Genomic DNA, 14434 nt, shown 5'->3' on the forward strand with positions numbered 1-14434 from the left:
CCCTCCTCCTCTCCCCCTTGCCTCCCTCCCCCTCTCTCCCATGCCTCCCTCCCCTTCTCTCCCTCCTTCCTCCCTCCTTCCTCCCTCCCCCTTCTTCCTCCTTCCTCCCTTCCTTCCTTCCTTCCTTTCCTCCCTCCCTCCTCCTATCTCTGCTCCTTTCCTTCCTTGCCTTCTTGCTCATGGCCTCAAAGCTTCTGCACAGCTTTGTTATGCAGCCCAGCCTGGATTAAAGTTCCCAGCAATCCTCCTGCCTCAGCCTCCCTCATGCTGGCTCTACAGGTGTGAGCCACCGCATCCACTTTATGATATTTCTTTCCAAAGAGAGCCACACGTGAGGGGGGGCCACTTCCATTCACACAGATACTGGTTCGATCTGATTCTGGGGTGCCCCTCCCCCTCTGGTTTCACTTCCCACTTATCCACCCCCCCCCTCCCCGTCCCCACGTTCCCATGGCAACACCTTTGCATCTGCGGTTTCCTTCTTCATTATCAAGTTGTGTTTTACTTTCAAACCCAATAGTGGCGGAACTGACTTAATTAGGCTCCGAAGCCAAAATCGCAGCACAATCTCCACTGTGGGATCTGAAATCAGATTAGTGCTAAATCTGAGCTGTGGTGGGCTCCAGCTGCAGCGCCTCCCAAGGCCTCTGGGATGGAAGCACAGTCTACATCTCCAGGAAGAAGAAATAGCTCTGACCCACGGATGGAGAGCTGTGGCTTGCTCACCCCAGCTCAGTGCATGCCCACCTCCCCTGTCCTTAAAGCAGCCACATAGGTGCTAGCAAGACTCCAGGTCCCCAAGGACACGTGCAAGAATCTGGCCTCACACAGTTCACAAGGAGTAAAATCAATTTATGCGTGGACGTGGACCATATCACTGGCTACATTTTATGATTTCATTGTTGTTTTGTGTATGTGTGTGTTTGTGGGTGGGCAAGTGAGCACTGCTGCAGTGCAGCGCTGGAGGACGGGAACGACTTTCTTTTTCTGAGACTGGATCTTACTATGTAGCCCAGGCTAGCCTCGAACTCACAGAGACCCACCTGCCTCTGCCTCCTGAATACTGGGCTTAAAGGCATCCATCACCATACCATACCAGCAACTTTTGGGAATGAATTCTTTCCTTCCAGTGTGGGCCTGGGGGATGGAACTCTGGTGTTCGGGATTGTACAACAGCTCGAGCCCCTGTCTCAGTGTAAAAACCAAAACCAAAGCAATGAAGGGAGCTGTTGTCATTGGAAGAGGGTGCTCCATGGTGAGGACTGTCCTGCCTTGCTGCCCTGCTGTCTCCTTCCCAGGGAACATAGACTCCAAACAATAGCACAGCATGTGGTTGACATTACAGGTTGACATTATGCCAGTGTGTCTCCACAAAGAAGGGAAAGCCATGTCTTCTCCAAAGATGGCGGAGCTCCCAGGCTAAGAGAGGGTCTAGGATCCAGCCTCATGGGCCCCATAGCTTCCCCATGCCTCAGTTTCTTTGTAAACTGGGAGGAGCTGTCCCCAAGTCTATCCAGTCAGGTTCTCCCCATTGCTCCAGCCAGCCAAGTGGGCTTCCAGACCTGGCTCGGGGAAGCCCTGTCTCCTCAGTTCTTAGATCCTGCTTCACTCGCTCTGGGTTCCCAGGCAATTTCAGAGTGATTTAGTCCCTGGTTCCGGAAGGAATCAAAGGCGAGCCTTAGAAACAAGAAGCTGATTTGACTGCCAGCTAAGAGCTGACCCAGCATCCCAACAGGGTGGCTGAACACTGGCTGGGGTGGAATTGGGAGTTCCGTGGTGCCTGTGGTGTGGGGATTGTTTGATCCCCACTGCTCAATCATCTGCAGGGTGTTTGCATTCTCCTGGGCTATATATTTTGGTGACTTCAACACTTGGGCCTTAAATAACACAATAAAACAAAAAGAATTCCTCTCTAGGGACCAGGCTGGTCCCGGGAGCTCCCAGGGTCTGGGTAGTTTTTGAGGGGCCCAGTGACCTTCTCCACAAACAAACACATCAGGGCTCTTCCTTCCGCCCTCCCAACAGAGGCAGATAAACAGAGCAGTTCTCTAGCCAGACACCAGTCACCTGCAGAAGCCTCCAGAAGTCTCTGCCAGAGACTTGTCTAGGGTCCCCCCCACCCACCCACCCTCACACACACACAGGCTCCCCATTAAATGCAGGTGCAGAGGCTTCCGAGCTTCTGAGGTATCCTGACCTGGTGACTCTGTCTCTCATCTCCTGGCTGTTGTGAGGCCAAACAGGATACAAATTGGGACATTTCCTCCATTCTGGACCACGTGTCCCGAGCACCTGGGAGTGCGGTCCCCTGCTCACCACCAGCTGCTGTCACCTGTGAGTGGCAACAAGGAAAAAGGAGATTGAACATTACATGACAGAGTTGAGGTAGGGGTCTCCCCAGGGCCAGATCAACCCCAGGAGGACCTACCTCTGTCCCCGGAAGGCTTCAGAGCCTGTCTTAGTCAGGGTTTCTATTCCTGCACAAACATCGTGACCAAGAAGCAAGTTGGGGAGGAAAGGGTTTATTCAGCTTACACTTCCACATTGCTGTTCATCACCAAAGAGAGTCAGGACAGGAACTCATGCAGGTCAGGAAGCAGGAGCTGATGCAGAGGCCATGGAGGGATGTTACTTACTGGCTTGCTTCCTCTGGCTTGCTCAGCTTGCTCTCTTATAGAACCCAGGAATTCAGCCCAGGGACAGCACCACTCACAATGGGTCCTCCTCCCTTGATCACTAGTTGAGAAAATGCCTTACAGCTGGGTCTCATGGAGACATTTGCTCAAGGGAGGCTCCTTTCTGTGATAACTTCAGCCTGTGTCAAGTTGACACACCAAACCAGCCAGTACAGAGCCATTAAGGTAAAATCAAGAGGCTCATTGAAATCTACCATCAATCCCACGATGTCAGGGTTGTGTAGCCCGAGACTACACAGATAGGGAAACTGAGGCCTGGAAAGAGAGGGGACATGCCTGGTGATGCCCATTTAGATCTCCAGTCTCCTGGTGAGACCAACAGGCGTATGAAGCCAAGTGAGGGAGTCTGCATGGGACTTGAACCAGTAAACTGGCAAGACAGCGTGGGAGGGATGCATTGAGCTTCCGAGTCTTAGGCACAGTGAGTCTGAACACAGTGTTTGTCAGTGTGTAGCTTTCTCCCCTGACACGTGTTCTTTTGAGTCAGGGAACTCACTATGTATTTTGAGGCTGGCCTTGGACTCACACACAGCCTTCTGCCTTGGCCTCCTGCGCGCTGGGGCATACAACACCATTTCCAGCTTTCTCAGGAAACGTCAGGGGGATGATGATGATGATGATGATGATGATGATGATGATGATGATGCCTGTGGTCTCGTGTACAGGTCTCAGAGCAGCCACCGCAGGACAGCACACCTCTCTGTGCCAGCTTGACTGGGGTGATTTCACATCCAAGAGGGAAGACCCACTGACCAACAGCTAGCAGGGAAAGAGGCTATGTCCCCAAGGACCTGGCTCAGTGACCTGAGATTCTATCCATTTCCTGTGGCTATAACCTATCACAGAAGACTGAATGGCTGTTAAAGACAAAGTCACTTTGCTCTTGGAAGGACATGAGCAGGTGGCACTTCCTGTGTACCGGTTGGGCCTTGCGTAGTGTCAGAGAATAGCCTGGGGGCCTTGGACTATGAGCTAGCAGCAGGCCCACTCAAGGCCTTCCTTCACCCTACTCTTACAGACAGACCTATGGACTCTACTCTGGGCTCGCCCCTGAAACTCCTCTATTCCCAGCCCCACCTCCGTATACCATCTCTTGTGATCTGGGTATCTGGGTTTTCGACACTCGAGTTTCACAGCTGTTCAGATACCCAGGCCTTAGCAGAGGCCTCCCCCTCCCCCAGGGTATTTAATTAAAGATTCTCCCATTGGTCTCCAGCAAACCTTCTCTGACATCCTAATTACTGGGAAGCAAGGGGCAGGAGGCGTGGCCCTGAGAACTTAGCCTCCTCCTTAGGAGGGGCCGAGACAGAGGGGACGGTGGGTCGTGGGCTCCCAGCCGCACATGTCTAATGCTCCGGGCATCACTGTACAGCATCCGTCTGCTGCCAGGTCATGAGTACCAGCCATGTCCCCAGCATGCTCCTGGCGCTGCACCGGCCTTTCTCCACTCTCACACTCCAGAGCCCTGGGCACTTCATACTAGGAATGGCCCTGCGAAGGAGCAACATCAAGTTTTCAAGGAAAACAGGAAGAGTCAAGCTGAGGCCCGGTAGGCTGGACGTGGGGCCAGCCCTTGTGCCCAGTCAAATAGCTGCACATTCTGTCCTCTCGCTGAGCAACAGTCCTGTGGGGTGACTGGGACTTGGATCCTGCTTGTGACATCACGGCCTGGAGCCCATGCCTGCTCTGACGGCCCTGGGGACACCATCAGCCGCTGATGGAGGTAGCCAGCCTCTTGGTCTGTCACAGCCCGGGCGGCCTGGGTCTGTGAGTCTCGGAGGCAGTCACCCCTCACTGGAGGTAACAAGAGAAGGGCGGCCCCACGGCGTGACCTTTCACCTCCTCTTTGCTAAATGGTCCTAATTATTGTCATTTGAGCCACAAATGACCCATTCAGGTCATGAAGGGGAGCAGGCCTTCCAGCCCCTGTCTGGGAACTCCTCTAATTGTGCCCTGCAGGCAGCGCTGCCTGGCAGCTCAACCCATTTCTGGTAACAGACTTCACATTGCATCGCCCCGCCTCCCAGGAGGACAGTGGTCTGGGGCACTGCTCAGTGAAGCCCCTGGCACCATGGCTGAGCCCCTAACCCTGCTTCTCCTCCGGTTCCTGGCTAGAGTCCCACAGGGGAACTCTGCAGCAGGATCATTGCCGGAGACCCCCCATCTCCTTGAGTGAACACAGAACCCAGTTCCCACCGGGAGCAGCAAGGCGGCCATGTGACCAGTATCGGCCAATGAGGTGAGAGCACTGGTGTCAAAAGCCATTTCCGGCTCCCCCACATCTACCATCTTTGGGTGATAGACCCCAAGAGCTTGGATTGAGAGTTGCTGGGTAGCTGGCGCCTTAGGGACCTGGGTCTCCATGGTTATCCTAGGACGCTCTGGCTTCCCAGCCTCCTTTGCAGCTAGGGTTGGCCCCTAACAGCGGGAGGAACAGTGTCAGGCGGGGCATCCAGAAAACCTCTTCACAGAAACACGCGAGTACTTCCTCCAAGTGTCTGGACTGTAAATACCACGGTCAGAACTCCGGCAGCCATTTCGAGCCCTGAGGGCCGAGGGTGATGAGGGTGGAGCTAAAATCGTGTTTGAGTCTCCGTGCTTTCCTGAACTCTGAACCGTGTTTTACAAAAGAGAAGCTAACCTGTATGGAAGCCGTACTTCGTACCCCGTTTCCTGTACAATCCACTGGCTGCTACCTGAATGATAAAGCAGAAAAGCCATGAGAGGAAGCAAACCCGGCCACACACTGAGCAGAGCCCTGTTACCCCGTGACCTTAGGGGTACTTGTTTACCGGTCACCTGTACCCTGTCCTCTGCTGGTACCAGATATAAGGAGGATGAATTCAGACACGCGTTCCTGACTTAAGCTGCATGCAATTCCCGAGAGTCCATAAATCACCTCAGAGCTTCCTAGTAGGAAAGGCGAAGGAGGCATAAATCAAAACCACTTACACAATTTGCCATGAGAGGGGCGGGGGAGACTAAATATGGAAAAAGGAGAAGGCCGCTGGGTACACACGCATTCCAGCCTATCACCAGAGCCTACATGGAAGCCATTCTTTTGACACAGCAGGTGCCACTCTGAATACTATCCCTGGGACATCAAGCCCCACTCCTGTCTGCTTTGGACTGAGCCCCTCAGATGAACAGAGCTGTGTGCCGAGTGAGAACTGCTCTTCAAGGGCCTCAAAGGAGGATGAGGATAGGAGGATAGGTGTGTGTGTGTGTGTGTGTGTGTGTGTGTGTGTGTCTGTGTGTCTGTGTGTGTGCATGCATATGTGTGTGTGCGTGTGTGTGTATGCCTGTGTATGTCTGTGTGTGCATGTGTATATGTGTGTATGAGTGTATGTGTGAATGAGTGTGTGCATTCATAAGTGTATATGTGTGTGAGTGTGTGTGTATGTCTGTGTGCATATGTGTGAGTGTTGTGTCTGTGTGTGTGCATGTATATGTGTGTGTCAGTATGTGTGTCAGTTGTGCATGTCTGCGTATGTGTGTGAGTGTGTATGTAAGTGTGTGTCTGTGTGTGTGCATGCATGTGTGTGAGAGTATGTGTGTCTGCATGTGTCTGTGTGTGCATGTGTCTGTGTGTGTGCATATGTATGTGTGTGTGAGTGTATATGTCTGTATATGCATATGTGTGTGAGCATGTATGTGAATGTGTGTATCTGTGTGCATGTCTGTGTGTCTGTCTGTGTGTGTCTGCATGTGTCTGTGTGTGTGCATGTGTATGTGTGTGTGAGTGTGTCTGTGTGTCTGTATGTGTCTGTGTGTGTATGTCTGTGTGTGCATGTGTGTGTGAGTGTGTGTGTGTGTGTGTGTGTGTGTTCTTGAGTATATGCCCTTGTATTGCAGGCATGCCTGGTGCCCACGGAGGCCAGAAGAGTGTGTCAGATCCCCTAGAACTAGAGCTACAGACAGTTGTGAGCCACCGTGTGGATTCTAGGAATCGAGCCTGGGCCTTCTGCAAGAATAGCAAGTGCTCCTAACCTGAGTCACTTGTCAGGGCCTCCAGGAAAGAAACAGCCAAGTGATTCCCACACTTGCTGAGACTCAGTTTCCCCTGTGGACTGGAGCTAAAACACTAGTTAGCACAAGATGTGACTGAGACAGCTCTGCTACCTTCATCTGCCCCTCACAACTGTTTCTACCACCATTCCTCAGCCCCCGCCCCAGCCATCAGGGCAGGAAGGGGGCAGCCTTAACTCTTGGTTGACAGCTCTACACCTCACTCCTCAGTGGTCATAGAAACTGGCTCATCCCTTCTACCACGACTTTTGTAACTGCCTTGGAGGCTCAAAGGGAAAGCACCCCGGAGGAATGGCTTCCTCTACTTCTGTGTTAGTCCATGAGCCCTTCCAGGGCCTGCCAACCCACACAAGCAAGGCTTTAAGGAGCTAGTGTGACTTGCCTTTCCATTTTCCTTGTCAGCTAGCAGCAGAAGTTGGTGACAGTTCACACAAGCCAGGCAGGGCTCTCTTGCACACCAGGCTGCTGGGGACACTTGTGCATGCTGCTCACTGGCCAAGGTGCCTGGGTGTGGGTCGATGGACAGAGTGTCTGCCCAGTGTGCATGGAGCTCCAGGGTTTAGGTTCCAGCACACACACATGTGCGTACTCAACACACATGCCTGTTCATACATGTACACACACACATGTGCATGTGTGTAGCCTCAGGCCCCACTTGATGCTCTCTCCCTCTCAACCAGCCTTCAAGACACTTTGTCCCAGGCAACTTTTGGCCTCCCTACCTGCCCAGTATATTATTACTGTTGCTTTTCCACTTAGTGTCTTGACCCCACCCCTTAGATAGGCACCCCTAGCAGGAGACAGAGCCCAGGTCCGATGCATGTAGACCCTACAGGTGACTTAGAGAACTTCTGTCATGAGTGCAATCCTCACATTCATCTAAATGATACCCGTGTGTTCCTGGGAGGCATGAGCAGCGGTCAGCACTAAATGGACAGGACAAGTTGAGCCCACGGCTCCTGTTTCTCTGGCTCTTGTCTACAGGAGTGGAGAGGGGTTCTTGTGCCGTCCCTAATCCTCGCTGCTCTTACGGTCAGGCACAGTGTGAAGTGGACCTGCTTGAAGTCTTCTGGGAGGGGGCGGTGGGTGGGCCGCCTGGGAACTACCAGCTTCACCAGCTCAGTGGCAGTCTTACACGTTAATCCAGTTCCTCTCTCCAAACAAGTTCTGTGGGTCACTGGCAGTGGCGGCCAGCCCAGCTGGGCCAGTGACTCACAGCATTGCAGGCAGCACGGGCCACGGCCACCATGTTGGAAGATGTGATTACTGTAACTCTCCTAATAGCCATCGGCAAAGTGAGACCACAAAGCAGCTTGGCTGGGTCCTTCTGCACTCAAGCCGCTATGGAGTCAGGGCAGAGCCAACCCAGACCCTCAGCTGATAGCTGGGTCATGTGCTGAGGAGAATGCTTTCCAGCATAGATGTGGACAGTCATCTGGGGACTTAGCCAAAGCTGCGATGACCTCAGGTAACTGGATCTGGAGGGGGCTGGCATCCTTGGTGTTGGAAGTAGGATCCTGGAGGACCCCTCATCTGTGTGGTGAGGAGCAGGCAGAGGTTTCCAACCCATTCCTGGCATCCTCAGATGTTCAGGGCACTAGATCTCACCCCTTTCCTGCCCTACAGAAAAGCATACCCTGAGGCCAGGGAGGAACCCATCCAGGGCGGCTGGCTTCGTTCCTTACATCTGTTTTCTTTTGGGCTAGCTGGAAAGATGGAAAAGTATACTCAGAACATCTCTAATGGATGACGTGCCTAGAAAACAAAGGAATGGGGGATTTCAGAGCTCTCCGTCACCCCAAAGATCCCTGCCACTCCCTTCTAGTTTAAGAAGTTTAAATATCTCCGCTCCAGACACTCAGAGAACTTAGATACGCCCAGATGCTGACAAAGTATGTCCCCATTGGTGTACACCACTCCTGTGGGTGAGCAGAGCGGATCCCAAATCTGTGAATTGGTTCACCGGGGCCACAGCCCAGCCTGTGGAAGGTGGTATCTAACCCCGGTTGTCCCTGAAGTTCCCGTGTCAGGTACCTGGGGAACCCCCATCCCGCCCCAGTGAGGACCTATTCAGGCAGAAGCCATCCCTGTGAACTGTGACCTGCAGGCAAGTCACCACCAGAGGACCCCTTCCCAGCAACCTGTGTTTCCATGGAAACGGAGATTCCAGAGCATCCCGAGGCAGAATCAGAGGTAAACAGTTTCCAGGCAGATGCCTCTCGTTACAAAGGGAGCTGGAAGGTCCCTAAATTTCTCAGAGGAGAGTCCTTGCTTCAAGGAGAGAATCCAGGCAAACAAGGCCGAGTCTGAGTTCCCAGCACGTGCGCAGTGTAGCATGACATGGCCAGAGGCCAGCTCGGCCTGGAGACCAGTCCCCAAGGAATAAGGACCCAGCTTGGGATACAGCCGCCTTGGAAGCCCATGAGGTAGCATGCCAGCTACTGAAAGAGAAGGGCATAAGGACTCCCCTCTGGCGGCCCAGGCTTACCCAAAAATGACCATTGTTCTAGTCAGGGTCTGTGTTCCTGCACAAAAGACCATGATCGAGAATCAAGTTGGGGAGAAAGGGTTCATTCAGCTTACACTTCCACATGGCTGTTCATCACCAAAGGAAGTCAGGACTGGAACTCAAGCAGGTCAGGAGGCAGGAGCTGATGCAGAGACCAGGGAGGGATGTTACTTACTGGCTTGCTCCCCCTGGCTTGCTCAGCTTGCTCTCTTATAGAACCCAAGACCATCAGCCCAGGGACAGCACCACACACAATGGGCTGGGTTCTCCTCCTTGATCACCAATTGAGAAAATGCCTTACAGCTGGATCTCATGGAGGCATTTCCTCAAGGGAGGCTCCTTTCTCCATGACAACTCCAGCTTGTGTCAAGTCGACACACAAAAGCAGCCAGTACAACCATGGCACTTCCTGTCCTGCAGGCGACCTGGCATTTCTAACCTCACAGGCTGCGATACCCTTTGCTGCCTTTGCTTTCCAGTATGTCTGTCTGCCGTAGCTTCCTGTCCTGCTGCCGGGAATAAATAACCTGACAGAGCAACTGAGGGAGAGAGGTATATTCAGCTCACGGCTCAAGGGTCTGGTCCGCGGAGCCTGCAGGAGAGAGACTGCTGGTGACGTCATCCACAGTCAAGAAGCAGAAAGAATCGAGTGCCGATGTTGCGCTGCCCCCACCTCATTTTATACTATTCAATTAATCCATATCAATTAACGTGAGAGATTAAATCCCACAGCAAAGAAGGGTCTCCCACGATAATTGATACAATCAAGGTAATCTCCTGCTGGCACACCCAGAGGCCCATCTCCCAGGTGACTCTAGATACTGTCCAGTTGAGAGTTGACTCTAGCTAGTGTCACAATATAATTCTGACCACAAGATGGTGAGGGTGGCTGGGCCCTGGTGTTGACTGAGTGTAAGTTTGGAGGAGAAATGCTTGGCTCCTCAGGACAGCAACTGCCTGGAAACCCCGGGGCTGGGGAAACGCCATTGTGACCGGTGGCCTTGGGCAGATCCCTTGATCTCTTGCATTTTAATTTCCTGTGAAAATCCAAGGAGGTTTGGAGACCTCGCTAACAAGGCCTTTGCCAAGGAGTTCAGCCGCCAGGCTCTATGTCCTTTGGTGGCCTTTTCTGCCGGGTTTCCTGAAAGTATCCGGGGAAGTCCATCCCTACTAGGAGGTGCTGAGCGTGAGGAGGTGACCTGCCCACCTCCAGATGCAGACGGTGGGGCAGAGGGATTTCCAGAGACCGTATTTTTATAGCATTTTTTCCCTGAAATGGAATGTAGGATTCTATTAGCTCTCCACCCTCTGCTCACCATGGAAAGTTCTCCCCTCAGTCCCCTGCTTCCTTCAAGGCTTCCTCGACTCTCCCATGGCTATGGTGGGGGGTGTGTGGGGGGGGACTATTGCCAAAGCCTGCAGGATCCCACATCCCTCCTGTTTATGCCCCTCAGAGGAGCAGCAGGGCTGGGGGAGGACTCTAGTTGTCCTCCACAGGGTCAATTCCACTGCACCTCCTCTAAGCAGACAGGGGTCCACTGAGAAGGACATGTCTATGATGTGTCTTAGGTCCCTGTAAGCGTTCCTGGTTCCTGCAGACACGGTGAGTGGACTCAGTCTCCATGTCTGGCTGTTCCCCTGCCTATGTCCAAGGACCCTTCATATATGGGTGCCATATGTGCCAGAATCATCACCCTCTCTCAAAGGTTAAATGATCAGCAGCTTAACTCTCCAGTTCCTCTCTGGGTGTACATTAAAGTCACCCAAATCTCTTGTATGATGCCATAGATGTCACTGGGAGTCTTATAGGTCTGTCAGCATAGAAGACCCAAGGCCTCTCCCCATGCCCAGCCATCCTGTAGCTCGCTGGGTCACATGGCCAGTTAGTGGGTCTCTGATGGCCACAGAGTCCTAAGTTTCCCCCTACATCACCAACCAGGGGACCCACAGTTCTTCTTGTGTGGGGGTAGAAGGACAGTCTGACCATATTGCTTCTATCAGCTAAGATCACAGGAGCCCCCACAACAGGCTGGGTGTGTGGGGTTCATACAGGAGAGTATCGAGGAGAAAGAACAGCACAGAGAGAACTAAGCAAACAGCATTGGAGAGCCCGGACACCAGCTCCCCACAAGGGTCTGTGCACAGTCTCAGGACAGCTAGCAGAGGGAGGACACATGAGCTAGGACTGCCTTCTTCCCCAGGGGCGTGCTCATCTGAGCAGTTCGGCAGGAGGCTGCCTTGCTGGGTTTCCAATGTGTGCCAAGGGGCTGTGGCTAGGAAAGGAATCCAGCCCTTACATTTGTGCAAGAAACACATTGCAAAGGTCACTGTTGCCGTTAGTAAGAATACCGACAAGTATGCACAGAATCTACAAATGGTGGCTATTGTTAGGCTGTTTTGAGACAGTTTTATGTGTCTGGGGCTGGCCTCGAACTCCTGGTCCTTCTGCATGCACTTCCCAAGTGCTAAAATGTCAAGCACCCACCTATGATCTACATTTTTCCTGGATGCTCATCTCTTTATGGGACATGATCAGGTCATTCCACACACACCATGGTATCCCTTGGAGAACTGGTCAGAGCCAGGAAGACACTTAGCCCAGCATCCAGGGTTCCCACATGGTTCTGGTACTCATGCCCATGGCCAAAATATTACTGCCAGTCTAAACCCACCAGGCAAGGGCTAAAGGAAGCTCCCACCAGGTGTTGGGGTGCAGCATCTGGGAACAGGCAGTTAGAGGAAAAAAGCAAAGGGGCCCTGGGGGTGACAGGAAGGACATGTCCATCTCCCTGAGAGGAAACTGAAAGCCAAGTATCCCATCTTCTCTTAGGGACACTACCCAGAGCTTGCAAGGATACCCATAAGTCACCAGAGCTTGCAGGGTGCCTGAGAAAGACACTTGGCTGTGCTAAGGTGGGTAGAGCTGCGGATCTCTGGCTTCCATAGGAACAACATCCTATAATCATTGAGAGAAACTTAGGAGGGGCTGTGACTCTTTCCGTGGGGCCACAACTGGAATGAGACACTAACCCCACCCTGCACACGGCCCAGAAGGGGCTCCAAGTCGTCATCCTTGAAAATTAGATGTGTATTAATTCCTAGAGTGTGCATGTGTGCATAGATGTGTGTGGTTTATTGAGACAGGAGCCCATGTAGTCTAGGCTGATCTGGAACTCACTAGGCTGACTTCGAACCTCTGTCCTGCTTCCACCTCCGATAAGTTCATGCTATTTTATATGTTGTATAAAGTCATCACGCAATGTAAAATCCATCTGTTAAAATAATGATAGAAGTACGTATACTTATGGATATCTTCGAGTGAACGTGAATATATTTAAATATGTCGATAAACACAGGCTCTCGAAAGACTAGAAGATTTTTAAAGAACACAGGTTCGTTCCTTAGGGCTCCAGGAGCCTGAAGGCCAACATCCAGGTTTGGGCAGATGCTGAAGACCTTCTTGCTCCCTTCTGGCCTCTGCTGCAGCTTTCGTTTCCTTTACTCTGCCTCCCCTTGTCCCTGAAGACTCCCTACACAGTCACAGAGCCATCCGTACCTGTTCAGGAAGTCAGAAACCCAGAGACCCCTGCTGTGGCCACGCCTACCTTCAGGTGCCATGTAGAAGCCACCTGCCCAGAGAGGCTGCCACCATCTTCCTAAGGCAAAACAACCCACCAGCCCCACACACTTCCTCCTGGGCACGGGACGCACTGACCTTTATGCCTGCGCTGTCTGTCTATCCCTGGTAGAGCGTGGGAGGCACGAGCTGTTTGCTGAATGACTAAGTGAACTCCCAGCGTGAGCCTCCACCCTTGCCGTCCCTCACACTCTGGGCCGGTGGCTGGCGGCCGGTTTCCGATGGACATGAATAGACGCTCTCCTGGGAATGTCTTTTCCTGTCATGTTTCCGACTCCGATGTCTTCGAGACAAAGGTCCATCCCTTCCAACGCACAGGACCTTGGGGACCACAGCGAGCATCCCCTAGACCTGAGGTTTAAAAACACCCTGTTTCCCTTAAGCCCCTGGTCAGAGTAAAGCCTTTTATACACGCCTCTAGCTGGCCCTCCATTCTCTCTCACCTCCCATCTGCTTCCTCCTCCAGTGGGGTCAGCTGATCCGGGATGCAGGGCACCCTGGTGTTGGAAACTCCAGGTTTGGGGGATGGCCTGGCCCAGTTGGGGCAACCCCAGGCTTTGGGGAGCTCCCCTTCAAAGCAGGACACCTGCCAGGTGGGAAGTGTGGCTCCTCTTTGTGCTAAACCTCCACCACTCTGGCTGTCCCTGTCGCAATGGCCATCATGTAGAGCTTCTCCCTCCTCTCCCCCAGTCTCTAGAGGCTCTGGAGCTGTTTCTCTTTTAACACAGTGCTGCCCTGGAAGCCCTGGCACCTTGGGGTTTCTGTGTGAATGGATGCCGGCAAGCAGAGGAGAGCATGGGTTCAGAAGTGAGGGGACACTAAAGACTGTCCCCTCCTCATGATGAGCAGGTGGTTCCAGAGAACTCTTCTCTGGCAGTCACAATGGAAACCTTAATGGACCACCACCACCGCAGGATGGTGCCTGGGATGAGGCTCATCTGTCTACCCCTCAGCCTTCCCACTCATCTCTTGACCCCATTCATTCATTCATTCATCATTCATTCATTCATTCATTCATTCATTCATTCATGCATTCATGCATTCATTCATGCATGCATGCATGAACACACACAGACTTTCCCTTATCACTCTACCCATAGATCACCAAGCCAGTTACTTACCGAGCCATTTATCCTCCCACCCAGCTACTCACTCATCCATACATCTACCCACCCACCATTTATCCATTCTCTCACAAAACATCCACCCACCCACCCAACTCCGAGCCTTGAGCCTCTGAGATAGCCTGGAGAGAGCCTACGGCCCGAGCTGCTTCGCCAGGCCAAGCATGGCTGCAGGTACTGAATGCCAAGTGGGTATCTCTTTCCTCTCTGACCTCCTGGGAAAGTGGCACTCCTACTTATACATCAGGTGCCCTTTCCAGCATGCCCACTTGTCAGACTGCTGCTGGATGCTCTACTGGTGCTGAGTGTCTAATCTGGAGTTTTCTGGATGGGGAGGAGATAGGAGTGTGTTCCTTCACGGACTTACCCAGTGAGGGATTCTCTAGGTTTGGGGAAATGGAACCGACAGACAGGAAGGTATCCTGACCGGGTAGGGGTG

General features: G+C 52.8%; 1 long non-coding RNA gene across 2 annotated transcripts; it reads right to left on the bottom strand.

The window, feature by feature from the left end:
• Positions 1-447: 447 nt before the first annotated feature.
• On the bottom strand, positions 448-8831 carry LOC120098548 (uncharacterized). 2 transcript variants are annotated; one of them, XR_010060499.1, is made up of 5 exons: positions 8362-8831; positions 5496-8258; positions 2429-5392; positions 2198-2332; positions 448-582 (listed from the first exon to the last, which is right to left on the bottom strand). It is a non-coding gene; the product is annotated as an uncharacterized LOC120098548 (long non-coding RNA). The 2 variants fall into 2 exon arrangements; XR_005496862.2 differs by having other exon boundaries at positions 5489-8258.
• Positions 8832-14434: the final 5603 nt, after the last annotated feature.

The sequence above is a fragment of the Rattus norvegicus genome, chromosome 19, assembly GCF_036323735.1.
Source record: "Rattus norvegicus strain BN/NHsdMcwi chromosome 19, GRCr8, whole genome shotgun sequence".
Taxonomy (NCBI): Eukaryota; Metazoa; Chordata; class Mammalia; order Rodentia; family Muridae; genus Rattus; species Rattus norvegicus.